The sequence below is a fragment of the Coloeus monedula genome (genome assembly GCF_965178545.1).
Source record: "Coloeus monedula genome assembly, chromosome: 10".
NCBI lineage: Eukaryota > Metazoa > Chordata > Aves > Passeriformes > Corvidae > Coloeus > Coloeus monedula.
In genome coordinates this window covers 21,006,653-21,026,910 of record NC_138790.1, presented here as the reverse complement: position 1 = coordinate 21,026,910, position 20,258 = coordinate 21,006,653, and positions in this window count along the sequence as shown.

Genomic DNA, 20,258 nt, shown 5'->3' with positions numbered 1-20,258 from the left:
GCTGGACAGTTTTTCTTCTGGGTGGGTGATTTTCAAATAATTAACTAATTAATTCATATGCAGAATACTGTTGTTCTTAAAAGCCTTCTGAATTTTTTGTGACTGTTGGTGAGGTTTTCTGTACATGAACCTCGAAACAAATTTCAAAGCTATCAATTTTCATAGCCACATTTGTCAGTTTGGCAGCAGTTCATTCTGAGCTTGATGCTAAGCATGATTATTGTAAGTTATTAACTATGCTTACCGTGAATCACCTGAATCTGCCCAGCTCTGCTGGCAAAGTGGTGTGAGGCTCAGAGTGGTGCTGGTACATGTATTTATGACACATGCTACTGTTCAGAAATTTCCTTTATCTTCAGGTTTTCAAGAAAAAGGATACTATTCAGTAGCGAGGATAATTTTAGCAATATCCCTGTCTTACGAAGAAAATTACTGAGCATCTGGAGTTCCTAATATTTTATTTTTTATCCTTCAAAAATGAGCTAGTTCTATTCTCTGATCTTTAAAATCAATGCCTCAGCTGAAAAATACGTCGAAATAACAGGTTACTCTTGGTGTTTAGAGTAATGTTTGGAGGCTGCAGCAGGAGTCTGGCACCTTTTGCATTTGGTTGCTGCCTGAAAACAAGCCCATCTCCCAGCCCAGCCTCTGCCCCAAAATGCTTAAATTGAAATTTAATGGCAGTGGGTGTAGCTGGAGGAGCACAAGTCGAGGTGTGATGGCTTGAATTTTAGTAGGCACAAACAAAAAAAAAAAAAAAAAAAAAAAGGAAGAGGGGAAGAAGGTAAGGTAGAAGAGGAGGGAAGCCACGTGTGACCTTCCTGAAGGAAGATGTGTCATGGTTGTGTGAGGTTATACAGTGCAGAGTCCCCGGCCACGGCGCTTCAGGAACCAGCTCCCGCAGCTCGCTGCTGTGTCTGCAGAAGGTGAAATCACACGTGCCGTGCATCTTAGTGGCCCCTGGAGGTTTCTCTATTGATCTGTGTCTTAATAATGCATAATAGGCAATCAGAGCTTTCCTGATCTTTTCAGAGACACATTGTCAGTGAGAGCTGTAAATCAGCCCGCTGCTGGTGGCTGTGTCTGAGCTGCCCTCCACAACACCTCAGTAGCTTTCACTTCCACTGGGACTGCTCCTGACTTACCCAACAGTCAGGCTTGGGGTTTGGAACAATTGCAAGTCACCATTCCGTGGCCTTTCAGCAAGGCAAGATAAATCTGCAATTGGTTAGAAAAATTATTTCAGAATAAAGTCGGTACGCGTGTTAGGGTTATTTTATGTTTCTGCAAGCATGAACAGGAACGTTGGTTTCACATTATTAGCCAATTTATGTGTTCTGCCCTGTTTAGGCTATGTTCTCCTTTTGAAGATCATTCTTTTGTAGAATGGCTTAGGATGGGATTTTTGGTTTAGATGCTCGACTAATCAGGATTTTGCAATTCTGATGTCGCCCCTGTTGCACCTATTGGAACATTGACTTTTAGCAATGCATACTCTTAAATCAATAGGATTTTTATTGATACTTGCTGGTGACATAGCGAAGTTTGGCAGCAAACTGCAAACATACATTTAAGTAGTGCAGTGGGTTTACTTAGAAAGCAAGAAAATGAGATTTCAGAGTTATTTATTGTTGTTGGACACCACCTGCAATACTTGTCTCCTGAGCTACAGGAATTCATAATCACTGCTGTAAAATAAGTCTTTTACCCTTGGCCTTTGAGGGTATTTAAGAGCATAGGCTAATAGAAATTGGTATAACTGTGTTACTTCTCTGTGTAAGTACACATTGTGCAAACCCATTCTGATTTTGCATTTGACAACATCAGAAGTTAATTGGATTACCAAAATAATGTGACAGCAACAATGGCACAGAATTCAGCTTACAGCACTAGTGTAAGTTTGTCAGTTTGTATAATCTCATGGCTATTCCCTTTTCCCCCTCACTCTTTTTTTTTTTTTTTTTTTTTTTTCCTCTCCCTAGAAAGGGCATAGCTTGTCATGGCTTTTCTCTGTGTTGGTTCTTTAATAATAATAAAAAAAGCAAAAGCTACTGGGGCGAAAACTCATTTAATTTGCTGAGGAAGTAGGAGAATTGCAGGCTATTTGGGATATTTTGAGTACAATGTTCAATGTTTTATTTATATCTAGCATAATAAATATGCTGACCAATAATAAGTCAGCAAAACTCAGTGTAGCTGAACTGTTCAGAATGAATCAGCTCCTATTTTTCCTCTTAACCTTGGACAGATGGCAGGCTGCTAGTGCTGTGGCTGACCTGGTGGATATCCCTAAAGCAGGATTATCTAAGGAGGGTGAAGACCAGAAGATGCCAATGGTCTGAAGCTGGGAAGCCCAGAGACCTGTCTGGGCAGGGGTAGACCTGGGGTGTAGGTCCCACATCCGTGGCATGTCCTAGCCATGAAATTCCCGGCAGGATCAGGTCATGCATCTTCTCTCCTGGTGAATCCAGGGCAGGATTGAGTGCTCCTGAGCAGTGAGGAAGAGGAGGGTCAGCCTGGTGAGGCTTTGTCTCAGGAGTGCTTCATTGGTTCTGAGGGGAAGAAGAGGCTCTTCTCCCTGTCCATCCCCTTTGTGAAAACACAGGAGACTTAACTGCAGTGTCTCCTGAAGGGTGGGATGAGGGAGCACAGTTTAGGGCTGGGCAGGAATACCCAACATAATTCAGGATAAGTGTCTCCAGTGCAGTCTGGTTTCATTAGCACCCAGCTCTGAGTTACTGCTGTGTGTAACCTGTCTGGATGAGCTCACTGATTCCTATGCCACAAAACATTTTACTAGATAAAAAGGTATCCAAAACTGTCTCCATAATCTTTGTTGGCATGGGAGCTGCATCACCTTATCCTGGGCTCACACACCCTCTGTGATTCCCTGGACACAGGAGGTTTTAAACTTGCTGAGTGGCCAAAGTCACCTTTTCCCATAGAGCCCCTGAAGCCCCTGAGCTCTCCCATCCCAGCCAGGACAGAGCTGGTGGATTGAGGCTGAAGATTCCACAGTGGTGAGCACATTTCACACAGCAGCTCAGCCTTTGCTGGTTTTAATTTTTAATTGGTTTAATTTTTGAAATTTGGCTGGCTGTGTGCTAGATGGAGAGAGGTGTGGTCTGTTTTTTTCTCCTTACTTAAAAAAAACCTTGGGCCCCACAAAGTATCTGTTGGAATTATATGTATATAAAATTTCCAATTTATGAAGTCTTCTGATATAAGGAATTTAATAAAAATTCTGGCAGATTATTATCTATAGTCATGCTATATAAACCTGGTTTTCGGGAGGTCTGGGTCCTAGCAGTTGCAAAATACAGCAAATTATTAGATGGAAATAGTTATAAAGTCTGGAAATTGACTTTTTGCTTTTTTTTATGATTTAATCTATTTATATAGAGAGGCATACTTTCTCTTCCAGCTGGGATGAATCTTGATGAGAATAAAAGTAAAAATAAAATGTGTATTATCTGTATTTTTTTTATTTATTCTGAGAGAGAAAATACAAACCATTCTGAAGATGAACCTGTTGTCTTTGTTCTCCCACTGAGAAATCTGCTTTCCCTCTCATTTGCTTTATTTCTTGTGTGTGAATTCCCTGAGCATGTGAACCTTCCTTTTCCTTAAAGGAGAGAAGCTTAAAGATAAAATATGTTGTGTGTGCCCAGTAAACCTGATAAACTGATACTCCTTTCCTGATATAATTTCAGAGAGTGTAAGGGACGTATTCCCAAACCTGTTAAAATCAACAGAAGTTCCGCCAACTTTAGTGCAGTTTGGACCAGGCTGAAAGTGAAATGTGCCACTGAGTATATCATGGCAAGTTATTTTGTTCTCCTGCAGGATGTTTCCTTCCCTTGGTCATCTTGTGTTATGCACTTGCTGCTTTGAAACACTGCAGTGGGGCTTCTTCTCAGTTTGTGGTGGTCTAAGCCAGCAGATAACTTCTTTCATATCGGTATCAAAGAGCAGAATGTGGCTTTAACATTGACAAGAAGCACTTTGGAGACAAAGACTGACCTTTTGAAACTGATGAAAAGGAGACCCCAGAGAATCCCATTAGGAGCAGGGAAGGTAGATAACAGCTCCTTCCACCCAACAAAAGTACAACATTCTGCTTATTCTTAGGGGACTTTGTAATCGAAGCCAGGTTCTTTGGCCTTTTCTTTCAGTTGAAAGCAGCCATCTGTGTCCTTTAATTTAAGTGACAGATATTCAGTTATTTTTATCTGAATATATAAAGGCAAACCACTGGAGTTGTTGTCTCAAAGACAAAGCAAAAGGCCAACGTAAGTTCCCTGTTTCCCCTCATGTAGTGACTTGTACTGGCTCTTCTTTCTTCCAGCCCTTCTCTGGGGCCCAGAGATGCAGAGTGGGTCCTCAGGTGCTACAAGGGTTGCTCTGGTGGCACTGACATTTCTTTCCCAGCTGTCCTGGCACTCCCCAGAGCAGTGTATCCATCAAACTGCATGTGCTGCTGAGATTCCAGTTGCATCTATTGATTTTCCTCGTGCATGTAATATAAATATATGCTGCTCTACCCCTAATATAAGATGTGAGAACTACTATGTCTAGATGTTTTGTGGAAGGTTTAGATGAAAGAAATAGGAAGAGAGAGATAGATTGGGTTGTTTTAACAATGTTGTTCCTCCATAGAAATATTTAACTGTATTTTCCTCTGTTTTCATTTCTGTTTTAATTGGCCAGAATTTCCTGACTGTAAGATCTTGAGATTCTTGGAGATGCTTCCCTCTTTTTCAACTCAGTCTAACATATGTTTAGGTCTTTTAATTTAACTTCAAAATGATAAAATAGAAAACCATGCATTGTATCCTTTAGACATGAGCTTTAAATAGCAGGACTGGAGATTGGTTATATTTATTTTGCCTGATTTAAAAAGTGTGAGTTTTAGGAGACCTTATGAAAATTAGAAAGACACAACAATTTCTCTGTCATGCCATGGCTCAAGAACTTGATGGTGATCATAACATTCACTTGTTCTGTTTATTCAGGGTTCCTGATTTCAGAGCTTACAGATGTGGCAATTGGGAATCCAGGGTTGGAGTTTTATAAATATTATTGAATCTACCTCTAACTTTCAGTGTTCTAGTAAGTAAAGTAGTGAAAGCACAAAGGAAGGAGAACCTTTCAGTATTAACTGCTGGATCTGATTGCAAGTCAGAGATCTTGCTATACATCTTTAATAAAATACCAAGAATTAGAGCAGTGATAAAATAGCATTATTCAGATAACAGTTTAGTTACTTCAAACATTAATATAATAAATAATATTGTCTATAAACAAATATATGTAAAAATGTGTTATATAAATACTATTTAAAAAGTAATAAAACTGAGTTTTCTTAGCTTTGAGGGTAGTAACTTCAAATTATTGAAGTGTAGCCGGTTGTGAAGTTGATACTTTTCTTTCTTCACCAAGATGTGAAGACAGAAAAATATCTCTTGTACAGTCATTTTGCTTTCAGGTTCTGTGTCCAGACTTGAAATTGAGAAAGTCCTTTTTTCAGAGGTTGAAAAATGTTGCAGGAAAATTATGGTTTCCTTTAAATTCTTCTTTTCATCATCCAGTGTAATGGGTGCATACTATTGCCGACATGGGATTGTGCAGAAATTGAAAAGATAAATTTGGATGGAAGGTTTTTCTGAAATACTTTCCTTCATTGAGAGAGTGGGAGAAATCTATGGTAGTTATCAAAATTTACTGCAATCATGCTTCTGTGTTTTATGTGTCTCAAAAGAAGAAAAGTAAATGAAAGGAGTCAAAAAGGATTTTTAAAACTGTTGAAAATCTTTGCTCTCAGTGATGCCTTGGCTATTGTTTTAATTTACTTTAGTTCTATGGTAGATCGTAACAGTGGGTGAGTAATTTACAAGAGCAACAAAGCCATCCCATTACTTCTTGGAAATAACAGAAAAGAGCTTTTATATTTAGACAAAGACAGTTTAATTGCAGTAAGCTCTCCTGTGAAATAGGAAAAAAAAAGTCAATCCAAGAAAAAAATGTTATTTCTGTGGTCTTAAAGTGGAATGTAGCTCTGTGTTCTTTACCTGCAGCTGGATGTGCAAATTGTACTTTTAATGAGGATGCTTTAAACACTGATCCTAATAGCAGGAAATATAGGGGACAAGCTTATACCTGCTTGATCTTCTTGATTTGTGAACTGTCTGCTTTTACAAAGACTGGGATGGCTGCACAGCTGGCTTGGGTTCATATTTTAGGCCACTGAAGGTGTTTTCTTGGCAGGGATGAGACTGCCAGAAATCATATCTGTTGTTGTACTCCCTCAAGGGTTTTCACATCACACACCACCTGCCTGACCACATGGATGTGCCTGCTCAGAGCAGGCTGGCTGGGTGAAGAGCAGATCAGGGAAGACAGCAAGAAAGAGATACCTGGTGCTGATGCATTTGAAAAGTGACTGTCACCAGCTGGAGCCTTTCTGATCCTGGGGATGTGCATTCCTGGAAAGCAACTGAATGGGATCCTGACTGCTGCCAATAATTACCAGCTGCCTTTAAACTTTGCCCTAAGCCTTCTCCTCGAATACACTGTGTGTGTAGTATTTAACTGGCAGGGTGGAGCCAGAATGGCTGAAATATTAAATGGCTTGAGATGCCAATGCAGAAAGCTTAAAAAAAATTTAGAAAAAGGAAAAAGCTTATTTGGTTGCTCTGGTACTCCCTGGTATTCACTCCTGCATCACTGTGACTGACAGGTCTTGTTTTGGGCCATGGGTTGCTCTCTTTCCTTCAAGGGCAGAGAAAGGAGAGATGTTCAGTGCAGGGGTGTGTGAACTGTGACCATATTTTGGTGAGGTGCTGGTCACAAGGGTTTACTAGAGGAGAAATCTTCAAAGTCTTGGGACAGCAAATGGTGACCTTAGTTGCAGTTAGTACCAGTTCTGTGTGCAACACTGTGCACAGTGTCTTGGACTACGACAGGCTCCCTGCAGGAGGTAGAGCTCTGCATCTGACACTGGGCACTTTGCACTTGGAAGGCTTAGATCTTGAAAATGCTCCCATTTCCTGGCAATTCAGGGAACTGTTTGGGAGTTTACCTCTCTAAAGACCCGAGAATAAAAGCCTGTAACTCTGCTGCTTGACTCTAGCCCCTTATCTTTGGGGCTAGATCCTTGTGTACTGTACAACCTGACCGTGTATCCAGACCCTTCCCATGCTGTAGCAACTCCAAGGTTACACACAGTGATGTCTTTCACATGTGTGGATCTCTCTTCTACACTGGTAGATTTGAAGGACCACTGTAACTCCTCTTTCTATTTGTCAGCCTTTCGAGGAAATGCTTTTGGTTTCCGCCCGTAACTTCTGAGATGCCTTAGGTTTCTGTGTCAATACTGTGCTGTAAGACAGTGGGTGCAAATAAGGTGGTGAGAATAGGAGCAGTTTCTGTAGTGTGTCCTTAAGAACCAGCAGACCTACTGATACCTCAAGTACCATTAATTCTTGATTGGGGCATGCCGAGTTTGTCAGAGGAGCCATCTGCCACCTCATTCTGTATGTGTATTTATTTATTTATTAGTAAGGGGAATCCCGACGCCTCACATGGAAGAACTGTAAGGGGAATGATGTTTTTTATGCAGCTTCCTGCAGAAGATCTTGCCAAGAAGGATGGTTTAGCTTTTCTTGTTGATTATTTCTCCTGATACTCTGCATCATGATGAGTTCCTTTTTATATTGTGTTCACTGACTGGTTCCTGACTAATATGTCTTGATATTTGCTACACGAAGTGACATACAAAGAAGCTGTCATCACCAGCTGTGCAGAAGACATCTGAGAAAACCAACACTAAGTACTAAGAAGGAAATGAAAATGTCTTTTCTGCCCTGCTAAATTTGACTTCTGGTAGTGTTTTTTTGCCGTCTTTCTCATTTGGCTCAACATGCTTGGCTACTCAGAAAGAGAAACATTTTGCTGGCTGCCTCTTGCATGATCTCCAGGTGCACAGGCCAGTGCCCAGTTTCCTGCAATGCAGAAATAAGTCAGCTGATTACATTTCTGATGCCTTTCTGAAACCTGTGATCTTTAGGCTCTCCTCAAATTTAAGGCATGTCAGGATAGGTTACTTCTGTGTGTCTGAAGGGTTTTACATTGGAAAATAAATGTTCAGCCCCTATGACGAATAATTTACTGTTCTCTTAAGAGGGGAGAATAGGAGGTAAGCTATTACCATAAAAGATTTTACTGCAATTTTCTTTTGCATAAGCTTAAATTCTGTGTAGAGAGGTTGTCAATTAGTGTGCAGATTTTTTTAATTGGCTATAATAAAAAGCTAATTGGTGTTTTGCTTAAAGAATGAATTAAGAAAGTGTTGCTATAGAAACTTTACATGTGTATAGTGCTGCTCTACATAACAGTGGATATAATAGTCTAATGACCTTTCTGAGCCAGCTGTAATGTCAAAGAAAATGTGTTAAATTCAGGCTGGCTGCAGAGATCATTAAGGAGTTTGTGACTTCACCCATTTCATTGCCAGAAAGTGTCTCTGGCATTGTCTCATAGAATGTTTCTCTTGACTCATGTCAAACCATATAACAAATGCTGGTCTCAGAAGACCTGAACTTTTGTAAAATCCGAGTGCTCCAATTGTGAATGTGTAAACTGATCTGTAATCTGTCAGGCATAAAATGTACTACTGGGAAAAATTCATTTTCATAATCTGAGAAAATGTGATGATGGATTGAAAGTGGCAACATCTAATCCATGAGCTGTTGTATCCTTGTATCCCTCCCTCCTCCCCTGCCTTCTCTACCCACTAAATTCTGAGCCTCATGTGAAACACAGGAATTTTAAGTGAAATAGTATTTCTGCTCTAATTTGCAATATTCTCTCCCAGCAAAAAATACTTACCTTTTCAGACACAAACTTTGCTGAGGAGTGAATAATTTCTTCAGGATTTGTAAACAGGATTTTTTTTCCTTGGGCTAATGCTTCCCTACTGAAATTATTTCAGTCATTATCTGTACCTTTGCTAGCTGCATAAAAGCTGTATATAGGTGGCATGGACAAAAATTTCAAAGCATATGATGAACATTGTCATTCTTATCAAGGAAGGTGGTCACTAATGAAATAAATGGCTCCAGCTGGTAAAACTGAAACATGATCTTTTGTTTTCAGTTCCCTGATCCTGAATCTTGTTATTATGTCAACAGACAAATTGTTTTGCTCCTTTGTAACTGTGTATGTAGAAGATGTAGGGGTGTGAGCACCTGCAGTTATTAGTCATGGTGGCAGAAAAAGATTTAAAATGTTCTTCATGTCCAAATGTGAGAGACAGGAAAAAACTATGATCTGTTGACATTTTGTGGAATCTTTCACTGTGAGGTTTTTTTTTCCACTGGTTTTCAATTAAACAAACAAAAAAGCCCCCATTCTGTGTCTGCTAAATTTGCCCAGCACTTGTTCTTCAAACTGGTAAACCACAACCACACTTGAGAGATTAGTGTATGATCTGATCTTTTTTCTTTTCTGTCCCTTCTTTTCCTCTCAGTAAATGCTTAAAAAAAAAAAAAAAAAAAAAAAAAAAAAATCAGCCTTCTAAGTGGGTGAATTTAGGAGAATCTCTCAGAATTCTGTGGCATTACACAGACAGCTTCTTTCTGTACCTCTGGGTCAGGGCTGAGTAGTGTCATAATTTGCAGCTATTCTTCCCTTGATACACATATGTAAGCCCTATTAGTGTTAATGCCTTTTTGAAATGCTTCCCTGATATGTTCAATATCTACTACTGTGTCCAAACTCTGAAGTCTTATGACTTGCATGGCATGTGACTGTCTCTAGAGCTTAATAGAAAGTTGGATTTAATCTCATAGTTCATCTTTTGAGCAATAAAACTGTAAGAAAGATAAAATGTTTGAACGTGAAGCTTTTATCTGGGACCTGTGAGCAAATAAGTTTTTTTTCTGGTCCAGGGAAAGGACTGGGGGTTTTTTTTGTTATTTTTTTCAGCTTCCTTTTATCTTGCCCAGTAAGATCATGCATTTAATATGTGCTTACAGCAGCTGTATAGTCTAGAGGCGTTGTTTTGCAGAAGAGTAGTACAATACTGTATTTATGATTGTCAAGGAAATGTGATTTTTGGAACTCAGTAAATCCATCCTTCAGTTTAAATTTTTGCTGCTTTGCTGCAGTTCATTGTCAACTGTCTTTGCAAAGAGGGGCTGGGTTTTTGAAGGGCAAATCATGAATTTCCTTTAGGACTGGTATTGTTCTCTCAGTTTTACTTGACTGTACCAAGCTCTGAGCATCCTAGTCTAACATTGCTATTCCTGCTTTAACTGTAAAATTAGTAAAATTTATATTAAATCCAAGTGTGTGGAAGATGGAACTTCTGCTAGTTCAGTGTGTTATTTGTTTATTTGGATTAGTGCCGGTTGGGGTCCTACAAAATGCAGTAATGGAAGAGCTGGGTGGGTTCTGCGTTTTGGACATTGAAAAGAAGTCACAGAATCAATGAGGTTGGAAAAGACCTCTGAGGTCCAACACCACCGTGTCAACTGACCATGACACTGAGTGCCACAGTCTTTCCTTAAGCAGTCATGGTGCATTTCTCTTTTTTTTTTTTTTTTTAATTACTTCTTTACTTATATGGTTGTGTTTACAGAAAGTTATGACAAAAGTTGGTTGCTATTGGTCCTTTTCCCCCTTTGTTGTATAATTTATGTAGTGCAGCAATGAAAGCTTATTAGTGGAGCAATCTGTGGAATCTTTATAATAAGCCTTGATTACAACTGAACTTCAGTGAGATGCACAGAGACATTTTAAATACGTACTCAACTACCTTGTTTTGCTTGGGGAAAGAACACATTGACAACTCCTGAATTTCATTAAAAGAAGGAGGGAGATTTATATGGGTGATAATGAGATTGTTACTGGGAAATAGGTGAAAAACTGAAATTACCATAATATCAGTGGTTTTGGTTTTTTTTGTTATAAGAACACTTCCAGTTTACTGATGGGTAACCAAGGCAATTGTTTATTGTTCAGTGTTTTGTAGTATAGCAGAAGTGCCACCACAAACTCCCTGCTGAGGAATCAGCTGCTTTTGTGAAACAGACCTTGCTGGATACAAGGACATTGATTTAAACATTTTAGGCAGCCATTTGGTTTCTTTAAGTAAGAAAAATATTTCCTAAGTATCATCATGCTTCAAAATATGTTTTCATTTGCTGCTGTGTGAGGAAAACACATCTTCTATTTGTATTTACAGTTTGCATCATTGCAAATGGTCAGTTTTCTCTTTCAGGGAGTGGTATTATAAAATGTGATGTGTTCTTTTTTTTGCAGGGAATTAGTGTGGAGGCCGGATTGAAAATATGCCTTCGTGACAAAGTCTCTACAAAGCTGATCCCATCTTGGCTTTAAGGTAAATGAAAAAAAAAAAAACTATCAAACACCTCTTCTAACTTCTCATCATGGTCATTGTTCAGCTTGGAAGAAATGTGAGGCTATCACATGCTCAGAATAAAGAAAGTATTTTAAAGAGTTAAGTTGGAAAACTTAAAATTGAGTCAAAATAAAGTGTAAGCATAAGCCAGTAATTTGGGTTTGGCTTCAGTAATTAAAAGAAATGACAGACAGTGGCATGAATGCTTATGTGTCTTGCATACTGCCTTGGCAACTGTCTGGTTTTGTCTGAAAATTGAATATGCATATGAAGGAGAGATCATTCTAATTGAATGGAAAATACGAAATTAAAAAGGCAACAAAGTATAAATAATTGAAAATCAGGTTGCAACTGTGAGCTTCTGTATGTTGGGAGCTCAGTTGCAAACAAAATTGGTAGAACGGGAGTTCACATTTTTCTTCCTCTTAATTTTACTTTCATGGTACCATACTCCTGGTATAGGGAGCAAGGCAGTGAAAATGATGAAGGGGTAATTAAATATCTGTAGGAAAGTAAGAGCCAAACCAGAGACTAATTTTCAGCACTCTACAGCTTTCATTATATATGTATATGCTTTGATTTCTCATGTATATGGAAAATGTATCCTCTAACTGCATATTTTTAGTCTTTCTCCTCCAGAATTATTTAACTTGCTGTGTTCCGTAGTAGGATGTGGCAAGCTTGTTTTGTTTGTGAAATCATTGCAGAAAATAATCATTTTGAAAACTTTGTGAACAGTTAGCTACCTGTGAGTACAGCTAAGTATTCTTAATCTCAGCTAAGTGTCCTTTATCATGGTTGTAAGTCACTGGAATGTTTAGCATGTCTTGTTCATTCATTGAAATCACTCAGAATGGGTAATTTTCAGTGTTTGAAATTTTCTATTCTCCATGCCCTGCTGTGTCTGTGGATGAAGGCACCACTGAAGTAGCTGTACTCAAAAAGCTTTATTTTCCCCACATTTAACCAATGCAAGTAAATGTAACAGAAACTACCTACTACTTCATATCCCAGTAGTAGGGATGTGATACTGGCACATGCCATAGAGCCAAGTTCCAGGAGCACAATAAATTGGAAATATTCACCATCAAAGTATGTTCAGTTGTGTGCTTGGTTCAAGGGCCGAGGATTTGCTCTTCAGTGCCAGGTACTTCTAGAACCAAATCAGATCCAATAATTGTTGGTTATTTGATGGCAGCATTAAGGTGATACAGGAGTGGATTTCAGCTGAAAGAGCTGTGTCCTCCCCTCTGTCCTCAGCGTGGCCCTGCCACTTGCCCTGTTCCCCTGGGGACACTTGGGCTGCAGTGTAAGGAGCTGGATGAGAGCTGCTCTGGCTGAGGGCTCAGCCTGGGGCTAGGAGGGGAGGAATCTTCACCTTCATTTGCACTGCCCAGCTCTGTTGGGGCTGCAGGACTGCCCTGCTAGTGCCTGCGAGTGCAATTGAACCTGTGGCTTGAGGAAGACAGAGAGACAACTGCTTCAGAGGTGGGGTGTATTTACATCGATACTAAGAGCTGGTTCAGTACTTCCAGTGGTTGAGGTACTGGTTTGTTTCCCTGGAATAAGTTACTAATAACACATTTCTGCTTCTCAGATCAGTGGGTTTTTATTTACCTTGGCACGGTTTAGAAGAGCACTTCCTCATGTTGAATGCCATTCTTCTGGATTTAAAAAAACCTGTCATCTGTTGCTTTAATTTTTACAAATTGAAAGGGCACTTTAGTACTGTCTGATAATATTAGATGATGTCCATTAATGTCAACTTTTAACAGAACCCTCTTCCTAATACAACCACACCTTGCAGTCATGCTGTACCTTTCACTATAAAGCAATTATCTGAGTTGTGTGAATTGGCTGAAATCTATCAGCTATTAAAACTCAGAATGCTGCTTCTGCTTGGAAAGAAAGTCATGTTGTTTAACTTCCCTCTCCCTTTCATCCATCCCTGAGAGTGGGAGCCTGTGTGAGGGAGAAAAGAAAGGGAGCCTGATGGTGCTTAATGGCTGATGAATACAGTCAAGGATACAGGAACGGTTGCCTGGCAACCTGGGAGGATGGGCTGAGGTCCCTTGTCACTACACAGGAGTTGACACTGGCTCATCTCTTGAGCTCATGAAGACTGACTTCCGAGGGTTTGCACACTTTATCCTCAATATGTATGGTGGCTGGGTTAGATTTGTATCTTACATGTTTTGTCTCTGTGTATTTCATGCTTCTAAAAAGAAACACAAGAAGAACGGAAGCAAATCAAGCATTTCACTTAAAGGAAGAAAAAATGTGTGCTTCCTGTCCCATGCAGTTATTGTGCTTTCAAGATGAGAGCTGTGTTTAGGAAGAGATTGTCCTAAAACTGAGAGCTCTTAAACCTAATTCCAGGTAAAGTTCTGTTTTCGTAGTCCGAGAGCCCTCTGTAAATTATCATTAGTGTTGAAAGATGATGAGCTGGGGTTTGTGTTATAATTGCAGCCTTGAGAAGAAGCCTTTTTGTAGTTAAACACAGCTCTGAAGTGACATATCTGCTTTGTTTCCCTTCTTACACAGAAATAATGTCAGGCTGTGAACACACTGAGGACTGTGACAGACTTGACCTTGTACAAGTTGTTCTTAAACAATTCAAATGGATTTTGAACACAGGTGTCAGCGTGAGGGGTGGATCTCTCTTTGTGCTGCAGTAGAGTTGTACGTAGGTGGTGCTTCCTTAGGGAGGTGGTGTTAATTTGGTGTTCCCCAGAAGAACTTTTAGGGAAAGTACATGGACATTACTACACAAAGGTTGTTGCATCAAGTGAATATTGATCCAGTAACTATTTTTCTTTTCTGTGGAGATAATTATTAAGGAAAAAGGTGTGCAGCTGGCTTGCAGAGGCTGTGCAATCTGGTGTATTTTGGATATTGCCATGGATGGTAATTTTTGTTGCCTTTTTGGTTCTCAGAACCAACTTTGGTGCCTAATTATGTGCTTTGATGCCAAAGCTGTAGGAGACAGGTTGGGTTCTTGTTTTGAACTGGTGGGTAAAAGATCTTCCTGGCAATTCTGTGCCTATTTCTTACACCAGGCAAAAGTGAGGTTAAAGTGTGTGTGTATATCTACAATTGTATCATCTTGGGGATTCTTAAACAAAAAAATCAAATACCTCCCCCTTACTGGTAAGAGCAATTGTCATTTGCGAAGTGCTTGCTTCCCTTTTGGCTTGTTGAATTCAAGCTTTTTGTTAATGGTGGTTGTTGTTAAGGCTGAAACTTTAGAGCATTTTGGCATATTCTGAAACCTGACCAGCTGTCAAAATACAGAGTGTTTGCATGGAAATGTATTGATGGAATTTGCAAAGAAATCCATTAAATTTACTGCAGGCTTTGTAATGATCAGACTTGGAATAAAAAACAGATTTTTATCAGTGTTTTCATCTAACTTTCTTTTTCTGCACAGTCTATTCTCTCCCTCTCTCTATCCCCATGTAAACACACAGAGGCCAGACAGCAGCAGCCAGTTGTGTGGAACTACTTCCTTGTACCTGGAGATCCTCAGAAAATCAGGTGAAAGGCTTGAAATGTTTCAATTTGGACAGCTAAAGCCTTGAGGCCATTGTCATTAACAAAATGATCTTTCTCCTTCCTTCTCTTGTAAGCCGTAGCTTCTGACTTGCTATTTATCTTTTTAATGGTTTATACTTATATTACAAGCCCTGAGTTTGCTACAGGGTATTGAGAAATGTTTCGTAGCTCATGATGATTCATTGGAAAGTTTGGATAAACTGCTGTGGACTGTATTTCGTGGTAACTTGTATTCTTTAGGGCAACCTTGGTCTGGGACAAGATTGCTCTTTCTCATCATCTGCACATGTAATTGTCTGTGGATAGAATTGTATTAACTCAAATGTAACCACCAGGACTAAGGAGCTGCCACTGCACTGGTGTTACAGAAACTTTGGATCCAAGGATTTGAAGTCATGCTTTAATCTGCTGTATCAGTGAAGGAAAAGATTAAAATTGTAAGATGAATCTGTGTTCATGTCCAAGGTGTCCAAACTGTTGGCTGCTTACTCCCCTATAGCAGATTCTAAGACAGCAAAATACCTTAAAAGTAATTATAATTAAACCAAGACAATAGGTAAGCTTTTTTTTTTAACTGTGGGCAGTCAGTATTATTCTGTCTGTACAATTCATTTCTGCTGAAAAAAGCCTGACAAACTTCTTTAATGTTACCAGAAATGTTATTTCGTTTGCAATCAAATGGAATAATTTTAAACTTTAAATCATTGTTGTCCATCTTTGCTAAGGGATGTGAGTGGAGCATATTAAATGCTTTCAGCATTTTGTTGGAATGCCTGCTGCTGTCTTAGGAAATTTCAATATTACTGATCTATTGAAACACTGATTACATTGAAACATTGATTAACGAAACTTACACTATGATGCTTTAAACCAGCCAGTTTTGACACTTTCAAGTGACTTTTGCAAGGGTTTTAATCCTTTTTACTGACTTGTATTGTAGTAATTTCTGTTGGGCTGCTGCATTTCTTATGGGACTGAAGAATAGAAAATCATGGAAAGATCAGCCCAGAGCAGACAAGGGTTAAAAGATTTAAGTTTTTGTGTGTGTACCATGAGCACTGTATGAGAGTGAGATTCTGATTTCTTTTCTTAACTATGGACACAAAATTAACTTCTCATCCTTCATTTTGGCTTCTGTGCTGTTTTGTGTTACATAATATCCCATCCATTTGAGATACGGAGGCAATTTATTGATTAAAACATGTGATACAACAGGAAAAAAGGGTCATGGCTGATGCATTTTAGATCTGATTTCCTATGTTGCTTCTGTATTTAAAAAATCCATGTGAAAATATAGTAAGCAATGCAATTACTGCATACAAGCAAATACCAAGCCAACAGCTGTGTTTTCTAAGAGTACAGCACTGCTGCTGGAATTGGGAAAAATAAAACTTTATTGTGGATTTGGGGAGAAATGAAGAACAGTGCTAATCTAAAAATAATTTGTCTTTTTTTTTTTCCCCTCAGTTGGGGAGAATAAGATTTTGCTACCTTTACTCTCTCTGGAAAAATAAAGCTCCTTCTGTTTTTTAGAAGTACTGCAAAGCTGATTCAGAGATGCAAACAACAATGAAGAGTGTTATTCCATGCTAGAAAGGCTTTGTATGGGGAGTTGCTTATGGTGAATAATTGATCTAACAACTAGTTTGGAAAAAAGGAGGCATTTATTCAGTCTGGAGCACAACTCTGGTGTGGAGATTGTTCTGGGTCAGAACCTCGGCCCCGCTTTGTGGAGTCCCAGTGCCTGCCCATCTGATTTTGCAGAGTAGTTAAAAACTAATGAAATGTGCTTTACTACAGCCTAATGAGCTGTGCTTTATCTGCAGAGGGCTCTAAGCAGGTGTGATATGCAAGGCTGTCGCTGGAGATGAGGGGATGGGGAGTTAGGCTGTGCTGAGCTGAACGTGTGCCCTGCACGCAGCACCTGGGTCAGGGAGGCTGTGTTCACCTTCCAGCCTGCCAGCAGCAAGGAAAGCTTCTTGTTCCCCTGGGTGTGCTCCTGCAGGGGCTGATCAACATTGTTTAAGTACCAGGAAACACAGATGTAGTAGGAAATAGTGGATACCTTCCTACTGTGCAGTTGGTGAAGGGAATGGCTTACCGGAGCTTCAGGAGACAACCACACCTGGCACAAGAGGGCAGCAAGTCTGCTGGCTAGGAAAGTAATAAATGGGTGTGGGAGTATCAGGTTAAGAGGCTTTTCTGGTCAATGTGCACCCTCATTTGTCCATAGGTGTGATGAAAAGTATTTTTCAGACACCCCATGCAGACAGGCACCCTGTCCAGCCTGATGGATGATGTGATGAGGCAGAGTTTGGTTGCTTTGCTCGATTCTGGAGGGAGCTGTTTGCCAGGCTCTGCTTCATGGCATTGTAGGAGCTGCCTGTCCTGCTGTGCATGGCAGTACCACACAGTGAGGTCGTTTGTAGCACAGTATTGCTTCTCTGTAGGATATACATAGATATGTATCTTTATATAGACATATATATGTGTTTTACAGCTCTTCTGTTGTAACAGTCTTTAGTGATTGAAGATTCACACATAAGATTCTTCCTGGCTCTTCTATATTTGCTGGGGTAGAAGATACTTCAGCATTCAAGTCTTCATTGGCTTGAAAATCCATCTCCATATTAAATCACTGTATTTCATATAGTAAATTTGTTTTAAAAGCTTACATATGTGCCTGGAATGCAAGCTGACCTACTTAAACCACAGCCCTTCCCAGCTGTGCTAGATGGATCTAGAGATGTGTGTTCATCTTGCCAAGATCTGAACCCATTTTGGAAGAGGTGCTTTTTCTAAAAGAGCAGACTAAGGATAAAATGGTGATTTTTTTTTTTTTTCTTTTTAGAGCTGATCTGCTTTTGATTTCCTGTATTAGGTTTCTAGACTCTGTGCTTCCTAAGGTGGTCTTAGAATAGTAAGATTTACTTCTTAGTTGTGCAAGATGGAGTTAGTATTAGCATTTATAACGTGTCTCGCTGACAAACTTTCTTCATTCCCTCATTCTTTCATTCTCCATTTTTAAAGCTACTTACTTTTGTCATGCAATTTTTCCTTTGCTTTCAGTTACAACTACAAGATTCATCAAAAGTAGGGGTGGTAGAAATAAATTGGGAAGAGATTTTTAAGTCGAGCAAACAGCATCTTTAAAAAGCACTGGTTTAATTCTGCTGTTTTCCTAAATAATCAAGTGGATCAAAGGGCAGGGAGATTGTTTTCATTATGTTTTGTATACTCTGCATTACTATCATTTATAGCCCCAGATTAAAAAGTATCATCTCCTGTGCATCAGACCTTTATAGTAGTTTAATTTTGTTGAATACAGAAAAGACCAAATTAGAAGGAAACAGGGGAAACTAATCCTCCTTTTTTCTACCTTCTGCAGACCAACTTCACAGTAATGTGTCTGTAGCTTTGGCTTCTGTGCACTCATCCTTCAGCTGCTGAGGTCTGAAGCTGCTGAAGCTTGAGTTGCTATTTATTTTCTACAGACTTATATTTTCATTAACTAGGAAGTATAAAACATTAGAAGTGAATCAGGAGGCCATTGCTGATTTTGATTGCTGACTTTTTTTTTTTTGAGGTTTGGTTGCTAAAGCTCTGGGATTGAAAACTGAGGAGCAGGGACTGATTAGAAAATGGAATTCAAAGGAACTTAAAAAAATTGCATTTTGATAAAGCACCTGTTTTCTATGGAGGGAAAAATACCTCTGTGAGGAAAGTGGTCTTGTTTCAGCCTTCCAAATCAGGATTTTGAGAGTGAAGAAGAGATGCTGAGTTTTCTTATGGTTATAAAGGTAAAACAGGTCACAAATTTTGGTAATTTGTCAATCATGTTAGGACTGATAAGTCTCAGAGAGACAGAACAATTACCCATAATTCAGGTATTGTGAAAATAATGTATGCATTATTAACAAAACAACAAAAAATAATGAAGCCACCTTCTTTCTACATAATAATAAATTCCCTTGGCATGTGATTTTCTCACTCAGCAAGGGATTAGGGAGAGCTTGAACAACATGTCAGTCATTTTGCTGGATGTGCTTTTGAAAAAGGAGACTGCTCTTCTGTGCAAGCATCCCCAGCAAAGTGGCCAGGGGGAAAAACACCTCCTCTGGGATCTGGAAGACCTAAATCTTAATTCTGTTCAGTCCACGTCACTGAGTTGCAGGTCAGCGGTGTTTTGGAGCCTTTGCTGGTACCTTTAGTAGTTAGCTGTGATTAATGCTTAGAAATAAATGGGAGCAAATCTATTTTGTTTCTCACTAAGCTCCAAAGTGGTGATGTTTACATCTGAGTGAAGTTTTATACCACAATATCCTTGTAACTGGTGAAAAAGTGGTTAGCACAACTAGACTTGGAAGTAAAACTTGGGCAAGGCGAGGAATGTGGGATGAGCTTCTCATCCATGATGGAGCAAGTCGTTCTTGGGCTTTGCTCACTGCTCAGTGCTGTTTGTGCAAGGTCTCTGCTGCTGGAACTCATGTTTTTTTGGTTTTTTTTTAGTGCATCATTTGCATAGACACTGAAAACCTTTTTCACTGTGGTTTTTGAGACTGATTATCCTTGCCTTTGTGTTTAGTCCATTTTAATTGTGGAAGAAAATATTTCTCCATCCTATCTCCTGTTTTAATTGAGGTTGTAGCTTAAACAACTGCTTGTTAGAGGCAAACCAAATCATGCTGTTCCTTTTGCTGTACCATGTTTCATGAGATAAATGAAATAGCCATGTTGCTCTTAAAAACAACCAACCAGTACTAACAACAAGAAACCCTGAGCACCAACAATATACAAACATCAGAATCTGTGTCCCTCTGGTTTAAGGAGACAGACAGGATTGGCACTGTCCCTTTTCTCCCAGCACTCCTGCCATTGTTGAAGGTGAAATATTTGTTATTATTATCTTGTCAACACTGTCAGCCCATGATGCCAGACAGGTGGTCACTGCAAGAAACTTGGTGGGCTGCTTCTCTCCTGTGATACACTTTAAAACACGTGGTTATCAAGGAGTAAATGTTCACAGAGCCTTGATCAGAGTCATCTTAGCAACTGTGTAAAAGAAATCTGCATATTCACAGTTCTTATGTTTCAGTTCTAGATATTATTTTTATTATCTGTGCAATTTCACATGTAATAAGAGAGTCTCATTATTCACATCTTGGAAACATTGGAACAATATTCTTTAGAAAAAAACCAAATGAACCCCAAAACATGTATTTCTGTTCCCTTTGTGGAGTATGTAGAGTAACAAAACATGTTACCAATAAAGAATGAC